The following is a 21,304-nucleotide window of genomic DNA, read 5'->3' as shown; positions in this document are numbered from 1 at the left end:
CAAACATGATAGATAATGTGGCTACCCTAGTATTATCATCATTATTATTACTACTAGCTAAGCTACAAACCTAGTTTGAAAAGCAAGATGCTATAAGCCCAGGGGGCTCCAACAGGGAAAAATAGCCCTGTGAGGACCACATCAGCAGGCATCAAGTTGCCAAACCACCACAGGAGGAGCAGAAGATGGGGGAGAGACAGCTAGAGAACCCTCTGAAGTCTTGACAGCGGTTGACACCTGCAGGAGCTTATCCGCTAGCAGAGCACCAATGATGCCCCAAACATGCCACAACTTCCTTAGGCCCAGGCCATCACTTATCATTATCATCGGTCGGCATAGCAGAATGCTCACCTCAAAGAATAGGCAGTGTGTATTACTTTCACTAGAGAAAGGAGATACTCCTACTTTCCCTGAGGAAAGCCCATAACCTATGAATTCCTCAAGAGGCCCTAGTCATAGAGGAATCCTAAGGAAAGACTACAAGTAAACAACTACCCAAGAGCAGCAGCAGCTATAGAGTTTCTTCAGCAACAGCTGAGGCATTGCTAATTCTAAAGACAAAGAATCTTTTTTAGCCCCTACTTTCCCCTTCTCATCCAACTCCACCCTATGTAAAAAGGGGCCAAAACCTGCACTAGTCACACAAGGATGATTGCAAATTGCAAACAATCATGGCCAGGCCAAAACACACACATGGTAGGGATCTACAGCAGATTTAGACAAACCTGCTGCACTTACAGGTTTACCAGAACACTGCACAATAGCACCTTTGCCCATCACTCGCTGGACATAAAAAAAGAAGAATACAGCCAAATTAGAGGCACCAAAAGTACATCTCTGGGGCTTGTGGCCAAAGTAAAAAATGTGTTTTCACTTTGGGCAGGGCTTACTCGAATGTAGATATATCTTCCTCGTCCAAAGAAAAACTGCCAATCCGGCTTTTGTTGAAGTCACACTCCTATTAAAGGAGTATAGCTTGTATTCAGGTAGGAACAAATTATTTTACCATCTTTAAGTGCAATCATTTTTTTCTGTATAGAACAAAATCTCTTTCTAGCTTTAGAACCAATGAAATTAGATATTTGCACTTTCAAGAAATCTATCAATATATAAATTTGATTTCAAAGATAGGTAAAAAAAAATTTCAAATTAACTTACTCTTCAAAAAATTCATTAACAAATTTCCAGGAAATCCCTAATACTGTAGACTCTAAACACAATGCAATAAAGTCATCTTCCTGGGAAAGCCATGGCAGTAACACCAATTCTTGATCATCTTGTAGAGTAAAATCGAATAGTTATCAAAAAGAAACACGATGTACCAGGCTGACCACCTGATTGATGATTTTCCATATACTGTAGTCAAAATTACCCTAAAAAGAAAAAAAAAATTATCAGATCAAGTAATGCATACAAAATATCTGTACTCTTAATAATCATACATACATATACCAAGGCACTTCCCCAAATTTTGGGGGGTAGCCGACATCAACAAATGAAACAAAACAAAAAGGGGACCTCTACTCTCTACGTTCCTCCCAGCCTGACAAGGGATTCAACCGAGTTCAGCTGGTACTGCTAGGGTGCCACAGCCCAGCCTCCCACATTATCCACCACAGATGAAGCTTCATAATGCTGAATCCCTTACTGCTGCTACCTCCGCGGTCATCTAAGGCACCGGAGGAAGCAGCAGGGCCTACTGGAACTGTCACAATCGCTCGCCATTCATTCCTATTTCTAGCACGCTCTCTTGCCTCTCTCACATCTATCCTCCTATCACCCGGAGCTTTCTTCACTCCATCCATCCACCCAAACCTTGGCCTTCCTCTTGTACTTCTCCCATCAACTCTTGCATTCATCACCTTCTTTAGCAGACAGCCATTTTCCATTCTCTCAACATGGGGAAACCACCTCAACACATTCATATCCACTCTAGCCGCTAACTCATTTCTCACACCCGTTCTCACCCTCACCACCTCGTTCCTGACCCTATCTACTCGAGATACACCAGCCATACTCCTCAGACACTTCATCTCAAACACATTCAATTTCTGTCTCTCCATCACTTTCATTCCCCACAACTCCGATCCATACATCACAGTTGGTACAATCAATTTCTCATATAGAACTCTCTTTACATTCATGCCCAACCCTCTATTTTTTACTACTCCCTTAACTGCCCCCAACACTTTGCATCCTTCATTCACTCTCTGACGTACATATGCTTCCATTTGCTGCGACAACAGACCCCAAGTACTTAAACTGATCCATCTCCTCAAGTAACTCTCCATTCAACATGACACTCAACCTTGCACCACCTTCCCTTCTCGTACATCTCATAACCTTACTCTTACCCACATTAACTCTCACACACCCTTCCAAATTCTGCCACTAGTCTGTCTAGCTTCTCTTCTGTGTCTGCAACCAGTGCAGTATCATCCGCAAACAACAACCGATTTACCTCCCATTCATGGTCATTCTTGTCTACCAGTTTTAATCCTCATCCAAACACTCGAGCATTCACCTCTCTCACCACTCCATCAACATACAAGTTAAACAACCACGGCGACATCACACATCCCTGCCTCAGCCCCACTCTCACCGGAAACCAATCACTCACTTCGCTTCCTATTCTAACACATGCTTTACTACCTTTGTAGAAACTTTTCACTGCTTGCAACAACCTTCCACCAACTCCATATAACCTCATCACATTCCACATTGCTTCCCTATCAACTCTATCACACGCTTTCTCCAGATCCATAAATGCAACATACACCTCCTTACTTTTTGCTAAATATTTCTTGCATATCTGCCTAACTGTAAAAATCTGATTCATACAACCCTTACCTCTTCTAAAACCACCCTGTACTTCTAAGATTGCATTCTCTGTTTTATCCTTAATCCTATTAATCATAGCTCTACCATACACTTTTCCAACTACACTCAACAAACTAATACCTCTTGAATTACAACACTCATGCACATCTCCCTTACCCTTATATAGTGGTACAATACATGCACAAATCCAATCTACTGGTACCATTGACAACACAAAACACACATTAAACAATCTCACCAACCATTCACGTAGTCACCCCCTTCCTTCAACATCTCAGCTCTCACACCATCCATACCAGATGCTTTTCCTACTCTCATTTCATCTAGTGCTCTCCTCACTTCCCCTATTATAATCTCTCTCTCACTCTCATCTCCCATCACCGGCACCTCAACACCTGCAACAGCAATTATATCTGCCACCCTATTATCCTCAACATTCAGTAAACTTTCAAAATATTCCGCCCACCTTTTCCTTGCCTCCTCTCCTTTTAACAACCTTCCATTTCCATCTTTCACTGTCGCTTCAATTCTTGAGCCAGCCTTCCTTACTCTCTTCACTTCTTTCCAAAACTACTACTTATTCTCTTCATATGACTGACCCAATCCCTGACCCCACCTCAGGTCAGCTGCCCTCTTTGCCTCACGTACCTTGCGCTTTACTTCCACATTTTTCTCTCTTTTTCATACTTCTCTATACTATTACTCTGCAGCCATTCTTCAAAAGCCCTCTTTTTCTCTTCCACTTTTACCTTCACTCCTTCATTCCACCATTCACTGCCCTTCCTCATGCTGCCTCCAACAAGCTTCTTGCCACACACATCACTTGCAATCCCAACAAAATTTTCTTTTACTAACTTCCACTCCTCCTCTAAATTACCAAATCTTCTTACTCTCGCTTCGTCATATGCCATTTTCAATCTTTCCTGATATTTACTTTTTACCCCCGGTTTTATTAGGTCTTCAACCCTCACTAGCTCCCTTTTACATCCACTTACTCTATTCCCCCACTCTTTTGCTACAACTAATTTTCCTTCCACCAAAAAATTATCTGACATACCGTTAGTCATACCCCTAAACACGTGCACGTCTTTCAATCTTCCAAACATTCTTTTAGTTATCAACACACAATCCATTAATGCCCTTTCTACTACTCTTCCATTTGCCACTCTTACCCATGTATACTTGTTTTTATCTTTCTTTTTGAAAAAGCTAGCACTTATTACCATCTCTTGTTCAACACACATATCTACCAGTCTCTCACCACTCGTTTTCACCTGGTACGCCATACTTCCCAATGACACCTTCTACCTATCCAGCGCCCACTCTAGCATTTACGTCACCCATGACAACTACATAACTCCTCCTACTCAGTCCTTCTACACACCTAGTTAATTCATTCCAAAACTCATTCCGCTCTTCTTCACTTTTCTCACTACCTGGCCCATACGCACTGACAAACGCCCAACATTCCCTAACCAACCTAACCCTTACCCACATTAACCTAGATGATATCTCCTTCCATTCCACTACTTTACCTGTCATCCATTCACTCAGCAATAATAGTAAAAACAATTCTTAACTGTAAAAAAACAGGATTATTACAAACTTACACAGAAGGATGTAATTTCAAAAAGTAGGATAAAAAGGATAAACATACTAAATAGTGCTGTACAGTATAAACTATTCTATACAAGTAAATTTCCTCAGTTTTTCTCAGTTTTTTCATTCCGCTCTTCTTCACTTTTCTCACTACCTGGCCCATACGCACTGACAAACGCCCAACATTCCCTAACCAACCTAACCCTTACCCACATTAACCTAGATGATATCTCCTTCCATTCCACTACTTTACCTGTCATCCATTCACTCAGCAATAATAGTAAAAACAATTCTTAACTATAAAAAAACAGGATTATTACAAACTTACACAGAAGGATGTAATTTCAAAAAGTAGGATAAAAAGGATAAACATACTAAATAGTGCTGTACAGTATAAACTATTCTATACAAGTAAATTTCCTCAGTTTTTCCAGATGGCACAATTAAAAACTGTTTACAGTTTCACCATTAAATATTATTAGAATTAATGCATTTTCTTTATCAGGCCATATTTTTACATGAGCTCTAGGCATGACCTGACATCATGGGTGGCAAACCAATTATTAGGAAGCATGGTACAATTGGCTTCATTAATTGTGGTACACTTCATGGGAAGTTCTGTTATGCAAATAATAATACCTTTGTAGACAGTACTTTTAGAATGATTAATAATGCACATTTACTAGCCTGGGAACTTTGCTTTACAGGCAGTGCTGACAGGTTCTCTTTGGCTAAATACAGTGTTGCTTGTTACAATGTATAGCTGCCAGTAGTCTCCTTACTTTCCTGTGAAGTGTACCAGAATTAATGAAGCCAACTATACCACCAGCAGTCTCTGTCTCCTCAATATTTCATTATAAGAGACTTGAATTTGTTAATGTCTCTTTATTGAAAAAGACTAACAGACTGATTAATAAGGAGCTGTAAGGATTCTATTTGACCACAAGATTATCATAATTATTATTTATTATCACTTTTTATCATCAGCATCATTATTAGTAATTTTTTGAAAATAACTACTGCTACTGCCACTATTGCTGCCAGTCTCAAACACAGACAAATGGGGAGTTGCTGCTAGGTCTATCCAACCAACTATGATCACTTTGGTCAATATTAAATAATGAATCTCCAAGTCAACAGTGGAATGCAATAGGGCTAAGGCATATACCATAAGCGACACAAGGCAATAGTCCCTAACAGCAGTGTGAAATATGAAAATGGTACTGCAGAAGTTGTGACTGCGGATAAAGTAGTAAGGGAGGAGTAAGAATTGGAAAAAGAATGGAAAGATGAAAATTGGATATTGGAATCTTGGTAGCCCACAGGAAAAAGAAGATACTGTAGTTGGTTGATGTCATGCAGAAGGAAAATCATGATTTTATGTATAACAGACTAAACTGAAGGGGAATATGCAAGAAAGCCGAGGGAAGCTTATAGTTTTTACGAAATTGAGTAAGATACAAGGAGAAATTATGTAGGAATTATTCTTCATCCAGATATGCTGGCGAATGTCAGAGTTACAGCGTATCAGTAACAGACTCGTGGGCTTAAATTTGGCATATCATCTCTGCATATAACCCTAAAGGATGTAGTAATGAGGTGGAAGAATTTGCAGGGAAATTAGAAGAATAAATAGAAAGTTCCAAGAAATTAACTCTTAGTTTTATATGGCGACATGAATGTTCAGGGCATTAAAGGATTATATTGAAGGTTTTGGAAGAAACCAGGAAGGTTAAAAATATTTAGAATTGGCAGAAGCTATAAATCTGGTTGTCTTGAATACACAGTTTGAGTAAAGAGATGTCATCTGATAACATATGAAAGTGAACAAAATGAGAATCAAACTGACTGTTTTGGTTAGGAAAGAAGACAAAAAATAATTATTGATTGCAAAATTATTCCCAATGAATTTGTTATAGCACAAAAAAACTTGGAGATTGAAAGCAATAAGGAAAAGAAAAGCCCCAGCCAGGAATTAGAGAATAAAAAACTTTGAAGCCGCAAGGGGAGAAGGCAAGAAGATTTCAGAAGTAAAGTGGCAAGAGCCAGAGAAGAGAGATAAGCAAACAAAATGTCAGAATTAGCTGAAGGTTATGAAAGAGATTGTGGTTCCAGCCATAGCAAAGGTGTGTGGGAGGTCAAGTGGTAAATAGCAACAGGAAAAAGATATAGGGTGGTGGAATCACAAGGTTCAAACAGCTGTAAAGGGTAAGAGTATTGGCAAATAGTGGAAAGAAGAAAACTACCAAACTAATAAAGAATATAAACAGATAGAGGAAAAAAAAAGAATGGTAGAAATTACATAAGGAGAAACCAGGTACTGTATGTGTGGTATGAAATGATGGGAACACCAGAGGGAAAAAAAAAAGATATCTACAGAATTGCAGAAGCGAGAAGAACAGACAGGCAAGATGCAGGAGATATAGGAATTATTACAGATAAAAATAGAAATATTTTGATTGAGGAAGAAGCCAAGAAGTTAAGAATCTCTTTCAAAACTATTAAACATTGAGAATGTGTGAAAAACTAGAAAATGTTTCTTTTATAGAAGGACCAGTAGAAAAAAATCAATAAGTGAAGTTGAGAGTGCAATAAGAAAAAGAAAACTTAATAAAGCAGCGGGAAAATCAGAGGTAATCAGAAATGTCAAGGCGTTGGGAAATCTAGGCAATGAGTGTGTGCAAACACTATTCGAAAAGATCTAGGATTTAGAAGAAATGCCAAGGGATTGGAAGATAGTTGGATGATTAAAGTGTAAACAAAAAGGAGAAGTGTTACTCTGTGAACTACAGAGGAAAAAACCTTTTGGAGTCAGTATTCAAGATAGCAGAAAGAATAATTGAAGGAAGGTGAGAGTTGATAGATATACATGACCAGCAGCTTGGATTTATGAAATTAAAAGCACAGTATGAAAATTCCAGAGAAATGTCTGAAAGGAAATAAAGTTTGTGTGTTTTTTTTATACTGAAAAGGCATATGACAGGGTACCAAGGTTAGTCTATTGGTGTTTGAGAAAGAAAGGAGTACCAGAGAAGATGGAAAGGTTAGTGAGAGGATTATGTGGAGTACAAAGACATTCCCTGTAGAGATTGGCCGCCAGCAGGGATCTGGGCAGAGTCCATTCCAGTTGTTCATAGTTATAGACAGTCATCAAAACTAAGGAACAATGACAAATTGTGGGAACTGATATTTCCTGATGATTTAGTCATTATAGCTGACACGAACTGCAAAAAAAAATGTTTTTAGCAAGGAAAGGAGCCTTAAAAAGGAAAAGATTGAAAGAACACTGGAAAGACAAGAGTTAATCATTACTTTATACAGTACTGTAATAGAGAAGGACATGAAGTAAACATTCAAATGGAAGATGGTGCAGTGCTAAAACAGAACAATTAGTTCAACTAACTAGCATCAATAACATCAGAGGAAGGCAGTACTGAGAAAGCAGTGAGAAGCAGCAGCATGGCAAAAAGGAAGAGAAGTAACTGGAGTTGTTTTAAACAAGAAAATGCCATTAATACTCAAAATTATGATCTATAAGACCGTTATCAGGCCCATAATATTATGTGGGTAAGAAACTTGGGAACTTAAGACTGTTGGAAAGAACCAAGATGGAAATTGTGAAATTGATTGCTAGATATACTACTGGAAAGGATGGATAATCAAGGTATAAGAAGAATGTCTGGTATATACTGTATAATGTAAAAGATAAGGCTACAGAAGCTATTGAAAGACAATGGTCATTTAATAAGAGGGGAGGAGGTGGAACCAATCAAGAGAGCAAGGAACATACCAGTGATTGGGAGGAAGAGTGTAAGATGTCAACAGATCAGATGGATGAATAGATGGATGGATGTGGAGAGGAAGGATATGGGTGGGGTGGGACTGGGAGATGATGATGCAAGGAATAGGAAGAGATGGAGAAAGCCGACTCAGGCAGCTGACCCTGCTATACAACGGGACTAATAAGGTTAAAAGACAACAATGACAGCTGCTAAGGGCCTATAATTCAAGATGAGAGCAAAAGCCTTAAATTTTCTTTTTAAAAGCAGAACAATCATAATCACGATATTTATGAGAAAACGAACTTAGAAACAAAACTAAAAAAATTATACCAGTCAATGCAGAAAATTTGTAGAATTTATAGTTCCCTTGGCTTCATTCTTTTCAAAGTACTATATGATCTAATGAAATTCAACCACAGTAATATTCTTAATAATCAGCTCACTATTCTGGAAGTGTTTCAGTGAACATTCTTCTTTACTTCTATTGTCATTAAGAACAACTCAGAATTTCAAAAGAACTTGTCATCACAATTCAGGAATGTTTCTGTTGCCCACAACCATCACCTTTTTAGGTAGGAATAGAGGCTGAAAGTTTATGCTAAGGGGTTGAACGTCCTTCTGAAAACCAATAATGTCACAAAGAAGTTTGAAGTGATTCAGTACTTGTATACTCATCCTCACAAATACATTGGGCATACGTATTAATAAAGTTTATTAAAAAAAAATCTTGTAGCGGAAGCCATTGGTCTCAAAGGCAGAGACTCTTGATACTATCTGCATTCTAAAAACACTCTTATCTAACATAAAATGCTTTATACATTTTCTGTGCTGCAGCTCCAAACACACCTTTACCCAAACAGCATGAATGAGATACAACTCATTGCTTCTCAAGGTACAATAATGGGTAGAGCAACTGATGGAAAGTACGATTAAAATTGACTAAAGAAAAGTACTGTAGGCAATTTAGATCAAACGCAAACCTAACAGATCGAGGAGTAAAATACAATTGAAAGTTGTCATAAAACCTAATTTACTTTAGCTTTTTATGACTTAAAACCTTGTTCTTAAGTAGATTATCCAGCACATAGTATACTTGTAATGTGAAATGATCAGACCCTTCATAATTATTGCCAACAGATATATGACAAATTTGGATGTCATTTGGATTCTTACTACTATACATACCCGAGTCTTTTACATAGGAGAATGGATAACAGCAATGTTGGAGAACGGCAATTACAAATTATAACGAGGTGTCAACAACTGGCCGTAGTGGGGAAGCACCACCACCCCAGCTGGTTCACTTTCAAACCCTTTTGATAGCAGGTGGAACCTTCTAGGGGGTTGGTGATGGTGGCAGTTTGAATAAAGGTCTAGGGTTAGAAAAGAAAAATCCAAGGTACTTCCAAATTCGTCATTTCTGTCAAGATCCCAGGATAGTCAATCTCATATGAAGGGCCCATGGCACGTCAATCTGAAATAAGATTCTTCTAAGGAGGAAGCAACTTGTTTCCCATAGAGAAACAGGGAGGACTCCCTACCTCGAGGCCTGTCAAAGTTATAGGGAAACTCAATTGCCTCAGCTTCCAGAGGGGCCAAGAGGATAAGTGAGATGGAATTATCAGGCTCAAGGAGAAAGGTTGAGGCTAAGCAATGTCAAGGAATTACTCCAAAAGCTTAAGAGATCCTTCCTCCTACTTAAGACCTTCTCTTGCAAGACAACCGTTAAGAAACTTGAATTCCAGTCCCATAAATTGCCAGGCAAGGATGCATCCAGAAGGCTACCAAAACAGACACTCGTCACCAGAAGCCCTTGGCAGAGGTTGAATCCTCTGTAGAAAAGCATTAAAGGCCAAGATCACTTCTCTCACTCAAGAAGGCTTAGAACCTCCACCGATACCCCCATCAAAAACACACAATTCATAAACAAGCAGGAAAAGAAAAAGAAAAAAATCAAGTTTGCCAAAACTCCAGTCAGAAAGACTATCTGTTCTCACTGACGACTGAGATCCAAGTTGTTTGTCAGTGAGCCAACTACCAGCCAGTTGTTGATACCTTGTTATAATTTTTAATTGCTCTTTTTGGGCTCGGCCATGTCATCCTGATGGAAGGTTCCTTTAGGTAGCTTTCTAAGGAATATTTGCTACAGTGATACTCCCAGAGAATTAACCATAGGTCTCCTGAATTCTAACTCCTGGCGCGAGTATCCTTAATATATCTTTAAGGATACCGCATATCAGGGGACGTATTTTTTTATATGACACACAGCAATCTCCACCCCAAATAGATTTAACTCTTTGAGGGGGAAGAGTGGCGAACGAAGGGGAGCCGTTATCAAGGTACCCGGTGGACACTCTCCCTGTACTTCTACGGCCCTTCATTCCTTTTGACTGTAGCATTTAAGCTAAGTGCACTCCCACGTTTCTCTTGGCGTTACAGTTTATCGGAATATCATGCAATCTCCAGCATCTTCAGCCTTTGGAAAGTTGAGTATTTAATCTTTCCTGTGTATAATTTACAGCTCCCTTCTCACAGTTAAATTAGCATAATTTAGATGTGTTAAGTGGAGCACAGCCATCCCCAGAGGCTGCCATTTTGAGACCGCTGTCGCACGTCATAAATGCAATTATTTAGTTAGTAGTGCAACGCTCCCGGTATTTAGCTATAAAGAAACTTTTCTATCTATTTAGGCAAAATTATACTAGTGAAGATTGCATATATAATATTTCCTCTTCCAAAACATAACGTTTCTTTCGTATACGATAGGACCCCGGTGGTATCACTCGTAGCAGCGTTCCCTACTCGAGTTAGGCTAGCCTAACCCGTTTGGTATACGTTAGTAATGTTAATCCCATTGTTTAACCTCTTGTATCGTTTCTATTAATTCAGTTGGGGATATATATATCCCCTAGAATTATTGGTATAATTCGATACGCTTCTCTTTTATAGAAAAGACGATAAACCCTTCTTCCCTCCTGAGCGCCGCCATCCCAAGCGGCAACACTATCTTTCGTTATCGCCAACGAGTAGTTAACTCCGGCTTGACTTGGATAGTTTTTTACCGTCGATCTTCTTTGCCGCCAAGTATCCCAGCTTCGAAGTATGACAGTAAGTCAGGGTGTATTGTCTTGCAGCCGACAAAGTCACCGACAGGGGAATCGTGATTCATCTGCCGCCCATGACGTCAGCAAAGGAAGCTATGCTTCCTTAGTTTTCAACCGAAAGTAGGCGTCATACCTGCCGCTGCCTTTCTCCCCTGTAGACTATAAGACATGTCTTATAACTGACAATGTCGCCGACAGGAGAATTCTCATTCCTCTGCCGCCCACGACGGCGTCGGCACAGGAAGCCATGCTTCCTTGGTTTACAGCCGAAAGAAGGCGGCATACTTCCCGTCGCCTGTCTCCCCTATAAACTATAAGACCCTTTTCCCTCCCCCCTCTGTCCTTTAGTGTCAGCCTAGCTGTCACAATATTCCTTTGGCCGGTATTCTACAATCATCCCCGCTTGCCGGGGTGACTGAGTTACCAGCCGGGTTCCTACAAGCGGCGGTTAGGTTACCACCTCGACCAGCTCCCCCTTATGTCCTTCCCTAATGGAAGCGAATGTCCCGGGGGAAAAGCTGAGCCGGCCCTGACGGCTGCCGGTGGGGAACCCATTATACTGTTGAGAATTCTTCAGTCCTCTTTTGGACTGCCATCCACGAACCTTGCAACCGGCAGTACAGCCGGCAGCAAAAGTTGTGGCTGGATGGAAGCTAGAATCAAATGCATTCCTCCCTTTCCATTAGACCTCTCATTCTGGGAAGGAGGCAGTAGGCGACAGTAGCCCTCCTACACATCCAATTACTATGCTAAACCATAATACGGAATCCTCCTTTCCATTCTTTCTCTCTCTCTGTCAGTTAGTGCCACCAGGTACTAGCCTAACCCCAGTAGTATACCAGTAAAACTACAGTATATGACAATACAGTAGCCAGTATATCTGCAGTGTATAATAAGACAGCAGTTATAAAACTACAGTATACAATAATACAGTAGTACAAGTAATTCTAACACACTGTGTATCCTTTCACAGTCTATTGTTGGGACCGTATAAAATGTTGAGATGAAGTATTCCTTCAACACCCTGATGAATCCTTTGATCATGAGGACACTTATAAATCACCGTTCTGTATTAATATTCTACAAGTGGAGGCGTTAGTGTAAATATTCACTGACTCCGGCTCTACGTACGGGAGTTATTCCACTCTGTATTTTCCCTCATAGGGAAATTCAAATATTAATATTGACGGAGGTCACAGCAATTGTCTGGAGAGGAAACACATGTGTGTCTCTCCTATTTCCTTTCTAGCTTACTATCCTAAGCTATTAAATATACTGTAATAGTAAGTAATACTATTTTAAATATGCATTGATATCGATGATATAACCCTATACTCATTTCACCTTTTCTTTCCTTAGAGGAGGAGCCAACGGTGAAGTGTGCAGTCGTGTTCTGCAACCACAAGAGTAAGGAGTTTTGTGGGCATACGATGTGCAGGTCTCGTGCTCCCTGCTGCGTAGTATCCGGATCCCTGAGGTATTGGGACCCAAAGGGTTGCTCCATCTGCTCGGCTCTGATGACCGAAGGATTTGGAGAAGATATCCCTGACACTACAGAGTCAAGGGAAACAGCAAGAGAAACTCTTCAGAGGTAGGTAAGAGGGTTCCAGAAGAACTCTCTGGGACCTTACCTACCTAATGAAGCTTTGAGGTGCCTTCTGTTCCCTAAGGCCCAATCCAGCGCGGTTGTGCCCCAAGTACAGGTCAAGTCTCCCTTCATCCAACTGACAGTGGATGCAGACATTAACCCTTTTACCCCCAAGGTATTTGGAAATTTCCAACCCTTAACCCCCAGGGGGTTATTTTTTTCCCAGTATATTTTGCAGTATATTTTTTTTTAAATTGCTCTAACAGCCTTAATTTTTGTCATAGAGGGGTTAGGTTGGTCTCATTCTCTTGAAAAATGCCTGAATTTTCTCAAAAAAATTATCAAAAATATGAAAAAAAAAATTTTATAGCATTTTTTTGCAAGGACGTACCGGTACGTCCATGGGGGTAAAGGGATGACTTTTGTGAAACGTACCAGTACGTCCTTTGGGGGTAAAAGGGTTAATAAGGCACTGGAAGGCATGGGCATCCACCAGGAACAGATGTCAGAGGTGTCTACTGACACCGAAAAGGACCTTCTACAAGAAGACCCTGAAGAAGATGTGGTTCAACCACCTACAGAGGAAGATGGATCCGTGTCGATGGTAACTGTCGATGGTAACCGAAGACCCTCAGTTTTCCGTGAGGGCATATCAACCTGTGCCGTCAACCTCTTCAGCCCCAACTCCCCATCCAGATGTGCTGATGTGGCAGGAGCAAAGCGCTCCTAGAGTCGATTCAACAGATGATGGCATTCGGAACAGCAGGAGATTAAGCAAGATCTCAAGGAGACTAAGAAAGAGCTAAGAGAAGGGAAACGCTTTAGTGTTTCCAGAGGCTTTACTAAGCCTCTTAGTGTTTCTGATTTACCTCACTGCTCCGAAACCAACCCCTGGAGGTACACGGAGCACATGCCCATGATGAATGGAAGCTCTATATATCTCCAAGAAGTTGGGGGCCAAACCCCTTGAAGATCTACAATTCTGGCCTCGCCTTTCAGCATGCCCAGATTGTTACGCGAGACTGCGGGATGAACCAGCATCCCGTGAGGAGACGCAACCGAAGGAAGTCGTCGTCTTTGAGCATGACAAGGCACAGGCCATTCTGTCCTAGACCCTAAACGGAGCCGGATATACCAACTCCAAAGTCTCAGCATTGAGCTAGAGGCATCCTACCTTCATTGCTCCTTTCTCCAGAGCTTTCCTGATATACCTTACATATATATTTATTTATGATAGAACAAGTGAGTATAACTGGCTGTTATTAGTAATATAACAAAGTGCTTGTTTAAAGTAGAGCAGTTATATAAATATGTTGTTATATTGGGTTGGTGATCATTTACCAAAGAGCAGTTAACATTTACCTCTGATTATGTAAATACTTATCTCACTAGTCTGTATATAGATATTGGATTAAGAGGATTATTGTAGCTTCAGTTGAAGACAAATAAAGAAGGCTTAAGGACATCGGTATTATCTCTGATTATTCCACCAAGTACAATTGGGATATAACATTTCCCCTTCTCGGTGAAACCGCTTGACTGTGTAATGAGAGCAGTCGATGTGGGCAAACCATACCCAGTGCTAGGAGAATGTAAACCATTATCTCTAGCCATGCCTACCTGCGAGGAGAAGTGGAACGAGGTTCATCTAGCCTTCTCCGTCTCTAAACTGAATCCAGAAATAGCAGGTCAGCAGTTCAACGAGAACCTTCCAAAATTGCCGGAGCATCTTTCGAGAAGGGAACAGGAGACAAAAGAGAGACTAGCCGCTTCATCTCTTCAGAACTGCATGGAAATCTGTGCAGGCCTTACCAATGCCCCAGACATGTACATGGTCTTAGCTAAGTCTCACATGGGTACCCTTGTGAAGGACTTGTATGCCTTCGTCAGGTCCAGGAGGGCCTGTAGAGAGCATGTGTTTGCCGCAGCAACGGTCAAACACGAACCCAGGAAGCTGATCACTTCATATATCTGGGGCAAGGACCTCTTTCCACAAAATGTGGTTCAGGAGGTTATCGCCAAGCTGCCACGGAGAATAGGAACCTTCTCCAAAAGTGGGGCATGTCTTACAAAAGGAAATCATCCTCAGACAATGGTTCCCAACCTAAGAACAGGAAGACAAAGAAACCACGCAGACCTGCACAACTTCTGACCGTGACCATGGCCACAGTGCCCCAAATGGTAGCTCAGCTGCAAACCACCTTCCAGATGGTACCCCAACAGCTAGTAGCTCAATCGCCTGTTTAAAATCCAGGCTTTGAGAGGCACACAACTACCTTTCGCCCCCTCAAAGGTAGAGGCTCAAAGAGAGGTTCCTCAAGAAACCCCTCAAGGGGTAGAGGAGGACACGGTCACGGAAATAGATCCTCAGGAACATCTCAGCAATGAGAGGCTCCAGGTAGGAGGGAGACTCCTCCAATTTTGGGATCGTTGGACCTATGATCTCTGGGCCCACAGCTTAATCAAGAATGGACTCGGTTGGAAATGGAACAAAATTCCACCCCCTTTTCCTCAATTCTTCCAACACTCCACCCCATTATTGGAAGAATATACCTTGGAACTCTTAAACAAAAAGGTAATAAGGAAAGCGAAGTCTATCAAATTCCAAGGAAGGCTGTTTTGTGTTCCCAAGAAGGACTCGGACAAACTCAAGAGTCATTCTAGACTTGTCTCCACCCAACAAGTTCATCGAGAACAAGTTCTGGATACTTACCTTACAACACATAAGGACCCTTCTACCAAAAGGGGCGTACACACACTCAATAGACCTGACAGATACTTACTGGCAACTACCAGTCAGCTGCCCCCTCTCCTCCTACCTAGGATCCAGGCTACAGAAGATGAAGCATGTCTTCACAGCCATGCCCTTTGGGCTAAACATAGCCCCAAGGATATTCACGAAACTTGCGGATACAATCGTCCAACAACTACCCTTAGAAGAAATTCAGGTAGTGGCATACCTGGAAGATTGGCTGGTGTGGGCAGCATCCAAGACGGCTTGTCTACAAGCTAGCCACAAAGGTGATCCAGTTCCTGGAGCACCTAGGCTTCAAGATCAACCGCAAGAAGTCTCGCCTTTCTCCAGCTCAGGAGTCTCAATGGTTAGGAATCCATTGGAACTTACAGTCACACCGTCTCTCCATTCCACCGAAGAAGAGGAGAGAGATAGCGGGATCTGTCAAGAGACTACTGAAAAGAGTAGATTTCAAGATGCCAACAGGAAAGAGTATTGGGTTCTCTCTAGTTCACAGCAGTGAAAGACCCAGTGCTAAAAGCACAGTTAAAGGATGTGTCAGGAGTCTGGAGAAGATACACATCAAACGCTCGAAGAGATCAACAAAGGTTGCCAACAAAAGGTTGCCTAACAAGAACAATTCCCTTACAACCACCTCAACCATCAGTGGTAATGCACACAGATGCTTCCCTGGAAGGATGGGGAGGCCATTCCCAACAAAGGAAAGTGCAGGGGAATTGGTCGCACCAGTTCAAAACCTTTCACATCAACATATTGGAGGCTATGGCAGTCTTTCTAACGTTAAAGAAACTATCCCCTAGCAGATCAGTCCACATCAGACTGGTCTTGGACAACGAGGTGATAGTAAGATGTCTAAACTGACAAGGTTCGAGATCACCTCACATCAATCACGTGATGCTAGCCATCTTCCGGCTGGCAAGGAGGAGGAGATGGCACTTATCAGCAGTTCACCCGCAAGGGTTCCGCAATGTGACAGTGGATGCTCTATCCAGGCGAAAGGCGATGGAGACAGAATGGTCCCTAGATGCAGCCTCATTCTCCTTCAACTTGGAAAAAGTCCCAGAACTGCAGATCGATCTCTTCGCAACGAGCGACCACAAGAAACTACCTCGATATGTAGCCCCTTACGAGGACCCTCAAGCGGAAGCGACAGACGCCATGTCTCTCGATTGGAACAGATGGAATCAAATCTATCTGTTCCCACCAACCAATCTCCTGCTGAAGGTCCTCAACAAGCTAAGATCCTTCAGAGGAACAGCAGCAGTAGTGGCCCCCAAATGGCCCAGGAGCAATTGGTTCCTTCTAGTTCTAGAATTGAAACTGAAGCTGTTTCCTCTACCGAATCCAGTTTTATCCCAACTGGTTCAGAAGTCGACTGTCTACGCTTCATCCTCGAGAACCAACAACCTACATCTCATGATTTTCTCGCCCTAGCAGCCAAGAAAAGGTTTGGGATCTCAAAAGACAAGATCGACTTTATAGAAGATTGATTGATTGATTCAAAGTTTTCAGGCATCCTGACATCTGAGGTCATTGACGCCGGTAACATTTAATTTATGTATACAAAAATAAAAGATAAAATAAAATAAAAAATAAAAGAGTATTCAATTAAAATCATAAAAGTTGAATGTAATAAAAGTTAAATATTTTTCAGAAGACCTGCTTCTGAAATAAATCTAAAAATGCCACTTGCATGGTAGGACACATCATTTCCAAGAATCTTGGCAAGGATGAACCTGCCACCCTCACCTCGAGCCTCAAACAAATATCTATTCCGCAAGTTGTTATAATTGGGGCATTCGGTCAACAAATGCCTTACTGTTAGAGGTACTACACAGTCGTCACAATATGGTTGGTGTTGGCCCTTCAGCAAAAACTCGTGTGTAAACCGAGTGTGACCAATACGGAGACGACAAAGAGACGTCTCCCATTTTCGGGGCATCATATTATACCTCCAAGGAGATATGTCATTTGTTATCTCTCGCATTTTATTGCCATCTTGACTATCCCATTGCTGTTGCCATTTATTGCAAACCAATTTCTTGATGTCATTTAAGAAATCATCACAGGGAATGGGATACCTTCTTGGCAGCAACTCTGATGCAGCCTCCTTAGCCAGTGAATCTGCCTTCTCATTCCCAGACACACCTACATGTGCTGGAACCCAACAAAATTGAACTGTTATACCTCTCCGTCCAATTATGAAAAGCCATTCTAAAATCTTTAAAACTAAAGGGTTATTAGAATTAAAAACTTCCATAGCTTGAAGGACACTCCTTGCATCACTAAAAATTGTAAAATTACCCTCCTTCTCCAACGCTATTTTCTCAATAGCGGTTAATATGCCATACAGTTCGGCAGTAAATATGGAAGCGGTCAGAGGAAGTGCACCTCTACAATTAAAACCATTACTATGTACTCCAAATCCAACGCCAGCATCAGATTTGGAGCCATCAGTATAGATAAAAGTTGATCCTCTATGTTCTCTAACATGTTCATTAAAAAGAGACCTGGCTTCTAGGTCTGACATATTCTTCTTATCTCCAATAAAATATTTACAAAAAGATATCTCTGGTAACTTCCATGGAGGCGTTGGTGATACCTTGAATGGAAGTACCTTATTTCTAATTAAATCCAGACTATTTAATAATCGTTTCACCCGAAAGCCATAAGGTTGAGGAGATTTTGGGTGCAACTCAAAGTATGATGCGTGTCTTACAAGGCTTGCAGTCTGAAAGGCGAGAGAGTTAGGGAGTCTTTGCAATCTAAACCAATACCGAAGAATGGAAGACATTCGGTATAGGTCTAGAGGTAACTCTCCAGCATCAACAAGGAGACTTGGGATAGGCGAGGTTTTAAAAGCTCCAGTAGACAATCTAATACCTGCATGATGTATCGAGTCTAATATTTTTAACCGGCTTGGGGTGGCTGAAGAATATACCTCACAACCATAACTAATTTTGGAAAAAATCAAGGCCTTGTATAATTTTAAAATAGTATTGCGGTCTGCCCCCCACGATGTATGGGACAATACTTTTAAGATATTCAGAGCTTCAACACATTTAGCTTTTAATGCTTTTAAGTGAGAAACCCATGTCAGCCTACAATCAAATATCAAACCTAAAAATTTAGCTTCTCTTGCACATGGTATCCGTTGACCTTTAATGTATATATCCGGGTCTGGATGTACTCCCCGGATACGACAAAAATGGACAACGGTAGTTTTACTTGTCGAGAACTTAAATCCATTCATGTCAGCCCACTGGATAATTTTATCAATAGAGTGTTGGATTTTTCTCTCAACCATTGCCATTCTAGTGCCAGCAAATGATATTGAGAGATCATCCACAAATAATGTTGAGAGAACATCCTGGGGAATGGCTTTGGATATCCCATTAATTGCTAGTGCAAAAAGGGTTACACTCAGCACACTACCCTGAGGAACTCCTTCTTCCTGGCACTTACTCTCAGATAGTGTTTCCCCAACTCTCACTTGAAAAACTCTACGTGAAAGAAATGCCTGAATAAATAGTGGCAGCTCTCCTCTCAATCCCAATTCATGAATGGTTTTAAGTATACCATATCTCCATGTGGTATCATATGCCTTTTCAAGGTCAAAAAATACTGTAACATGGTGCTGTTTGGAAGCAAAGGCTTCACAAATAGAAGACTCTAGTCGTATCAACACATCAGTCGTTGAGTGCATTTTTCGGAATCCACATTGAATCGGTGATAAAATACCTTTCTTTTCAAGGTACCATATCAGCCTTGCATTGACCATCTTCTCCATGATTTTACATAAACAAGATGTCAATGCAATAGGACGATAGTTTGCTGCTAAAAACTTGTCTTTACCGGGTTTTAAAAAGGCTAAAATAATGGCTAGTTCCCAAACACTTGGGTAACTATGATCATGCCATATTCTATTAATAATACTTAAAATAAATAGCTTTGTATTAAAATGTATATGTTTAATCATTGCATATGGAATTCCATCGGGTCCAGGGGCTGTATCGTTGCAATGAGCAAGTGCGGAATCAAATTCTCTTTCAGTGAAAGGAGAATTATACGACTCTTCCCTTCTTGTTGCAAAATTTAAAATTTTCTTTTCTTCAGCGCTCCTATACTGGTGACCAGGGGCTCCTTCACACTTGCTGGATACATTTGAAAAATGATTAGCCAGGGCATTGCTAACTTCCTTTGCTTCAGTTACATACTGGCCATTCACCCCCAACACTGGTGGTGGGTTGGGGGTGAATTTGCCAGCTATCTTTTTTACTTTCCTCCACACAGAAGATGGTGGTGTTCTACTGTTAATGGAGGAAACAAAAGACATCCATGACTGGCGCCTTGCTTCTTTCATGGCACGACGGAACTGTGCTCTACATTTCTTGTACATAATTAAATTCTCATCAGTTCTGCGTCTACGCAATCGTGTTAAAGATCTTCTTGTGGCTCTGTGCAGGGCAGTTAGTTCTGAAGACCACCACGGGACTGGTCGTCGTTTGAATAACCCTGTTGTTTTTGGAATTGAATTGACTCCTGCTGTATGGAGAGTTCCATTCAGTAAGTCTATGGCATCATCGATATTTTCAACTTGTCCTGCATCCCCCTCAATTTCGCTTAGCTCACGAAATTTACCCCAGTCCGCCTTGTCAAGATTCCATCGTGGCGATCCCTGTAAAGGTGGACCATTGTTGGTGTTTATAATGATTGGTGCGTGATCACTAGTATGCCAATCATCTAATGTTCTCCAATCGAAGTCTATTAGGCAATTAGAGCTTACGATTGCTAGGTCAATACATGACAAGGTACCTGTCTGGACATGAAAGTGTGTGGGCTCTCCTGTATTAAGGAGTCCCACATCTTCATTTTCCACAATTGATGATATGATATTTCCCCTCGTGTTTGCTAAAACATCACCCCACAAAGGATGTCTACCATTCAAATCTCCAAGTAAAAGAAAAGGTTGAGGGAGTTGTTGAATCACCTCCACTAAGTTGTCATACAAAATGTTATCATTTGGAGGCAAGTACAGAGAACAAATTGTATATTTTCGCCCTATGTCGATCTGTACAACCACTGCCTGCAGAGGTGTACGAATAGACAGAGAAACTTGGGGAACATCTCGACGAACGTATATGAGACTTCCGCCATGGCTCCCCACTTGGTGATCATATGGTGTCCTATAACTAATGTATTCGCGAGGACATGGGGTATTATGATCAAGTTTGCTCTCCTGTAGACAAATAATTATGGGGGAATGCTCATGAATAAGGAGCTTAAGTTCTTCATATTTGGCCCTTAAACCCTGACAATTCCATTGCAAAATGGAGGAAAAAACTATGGTTTATAATTTGGTAGACCCCTTGGATGGAGTCTTCCCATTAGCAGTTTTTGATCTCACACTATTTTTAGGTGGTTTTATTAAAGAAGGTCTTGATAGATTGGGTTTAGAATTTATGATTTTCTTTTTGTCTTTTTGATCCGATTGTTGAGGAGGTTGGTGGACCTCCACTTGAATTTCCGATTTATTTAAATTGACTTCCAGATCAGAAATATCAACAGACAAATCATCATATTTATTTGACGTCGTAATTTTGATATTTCTTATGGAAGGGGGTGAGAGAGATGG

The 21,304-nt window shown here is 41.0% G+C and overlaps 1 long non-coding RNA gene across 4 annotated transcripts in view; it reads right to left on the bottom strand.

The window, feature by feature from the left end:
* Nucleotides 1–21,304, bottom strand: part of LOC137617313 (uncharacterized) — a 113,286-nt gene that overhangs the window by 5,234 nt on the left and 86,748 nt on the right. For all 4 annotated transcript variants that reach the window (XR_011039608.1, XR_011039607.1, XR_011039610.1 and 1 more), the window contains one exon: nucleotides 1,159–1,373. This is a non-coding gene — a long non-coding RNA (uncharacterized lncRNA). The remainder of the gene's footprint in view (nucleotides 1–1,158; nucleotides 1,374–21,304) is intronic.

This window comes from Palaemon carinicauda, chromosome 23 (assembly GCF_036898095.1).
Source record: "Palaemon carinicauda isolate YSFRI2023 chromosome 23, ASM3689809v2, whole genome shotgun sequence".
Classification (NCBI taxonomy): Eukaryota; Metazoa; Arthropoda; class Malacostraca; order Decapoda; family Palaemonidae; genus Palaemon; species Palaemon carinicauda.
The sequence above is the reverse complement of the archived record's forward strand: the minus strand, read 5'-3'. Positions and strand labels throughout refer to the sequence as shown.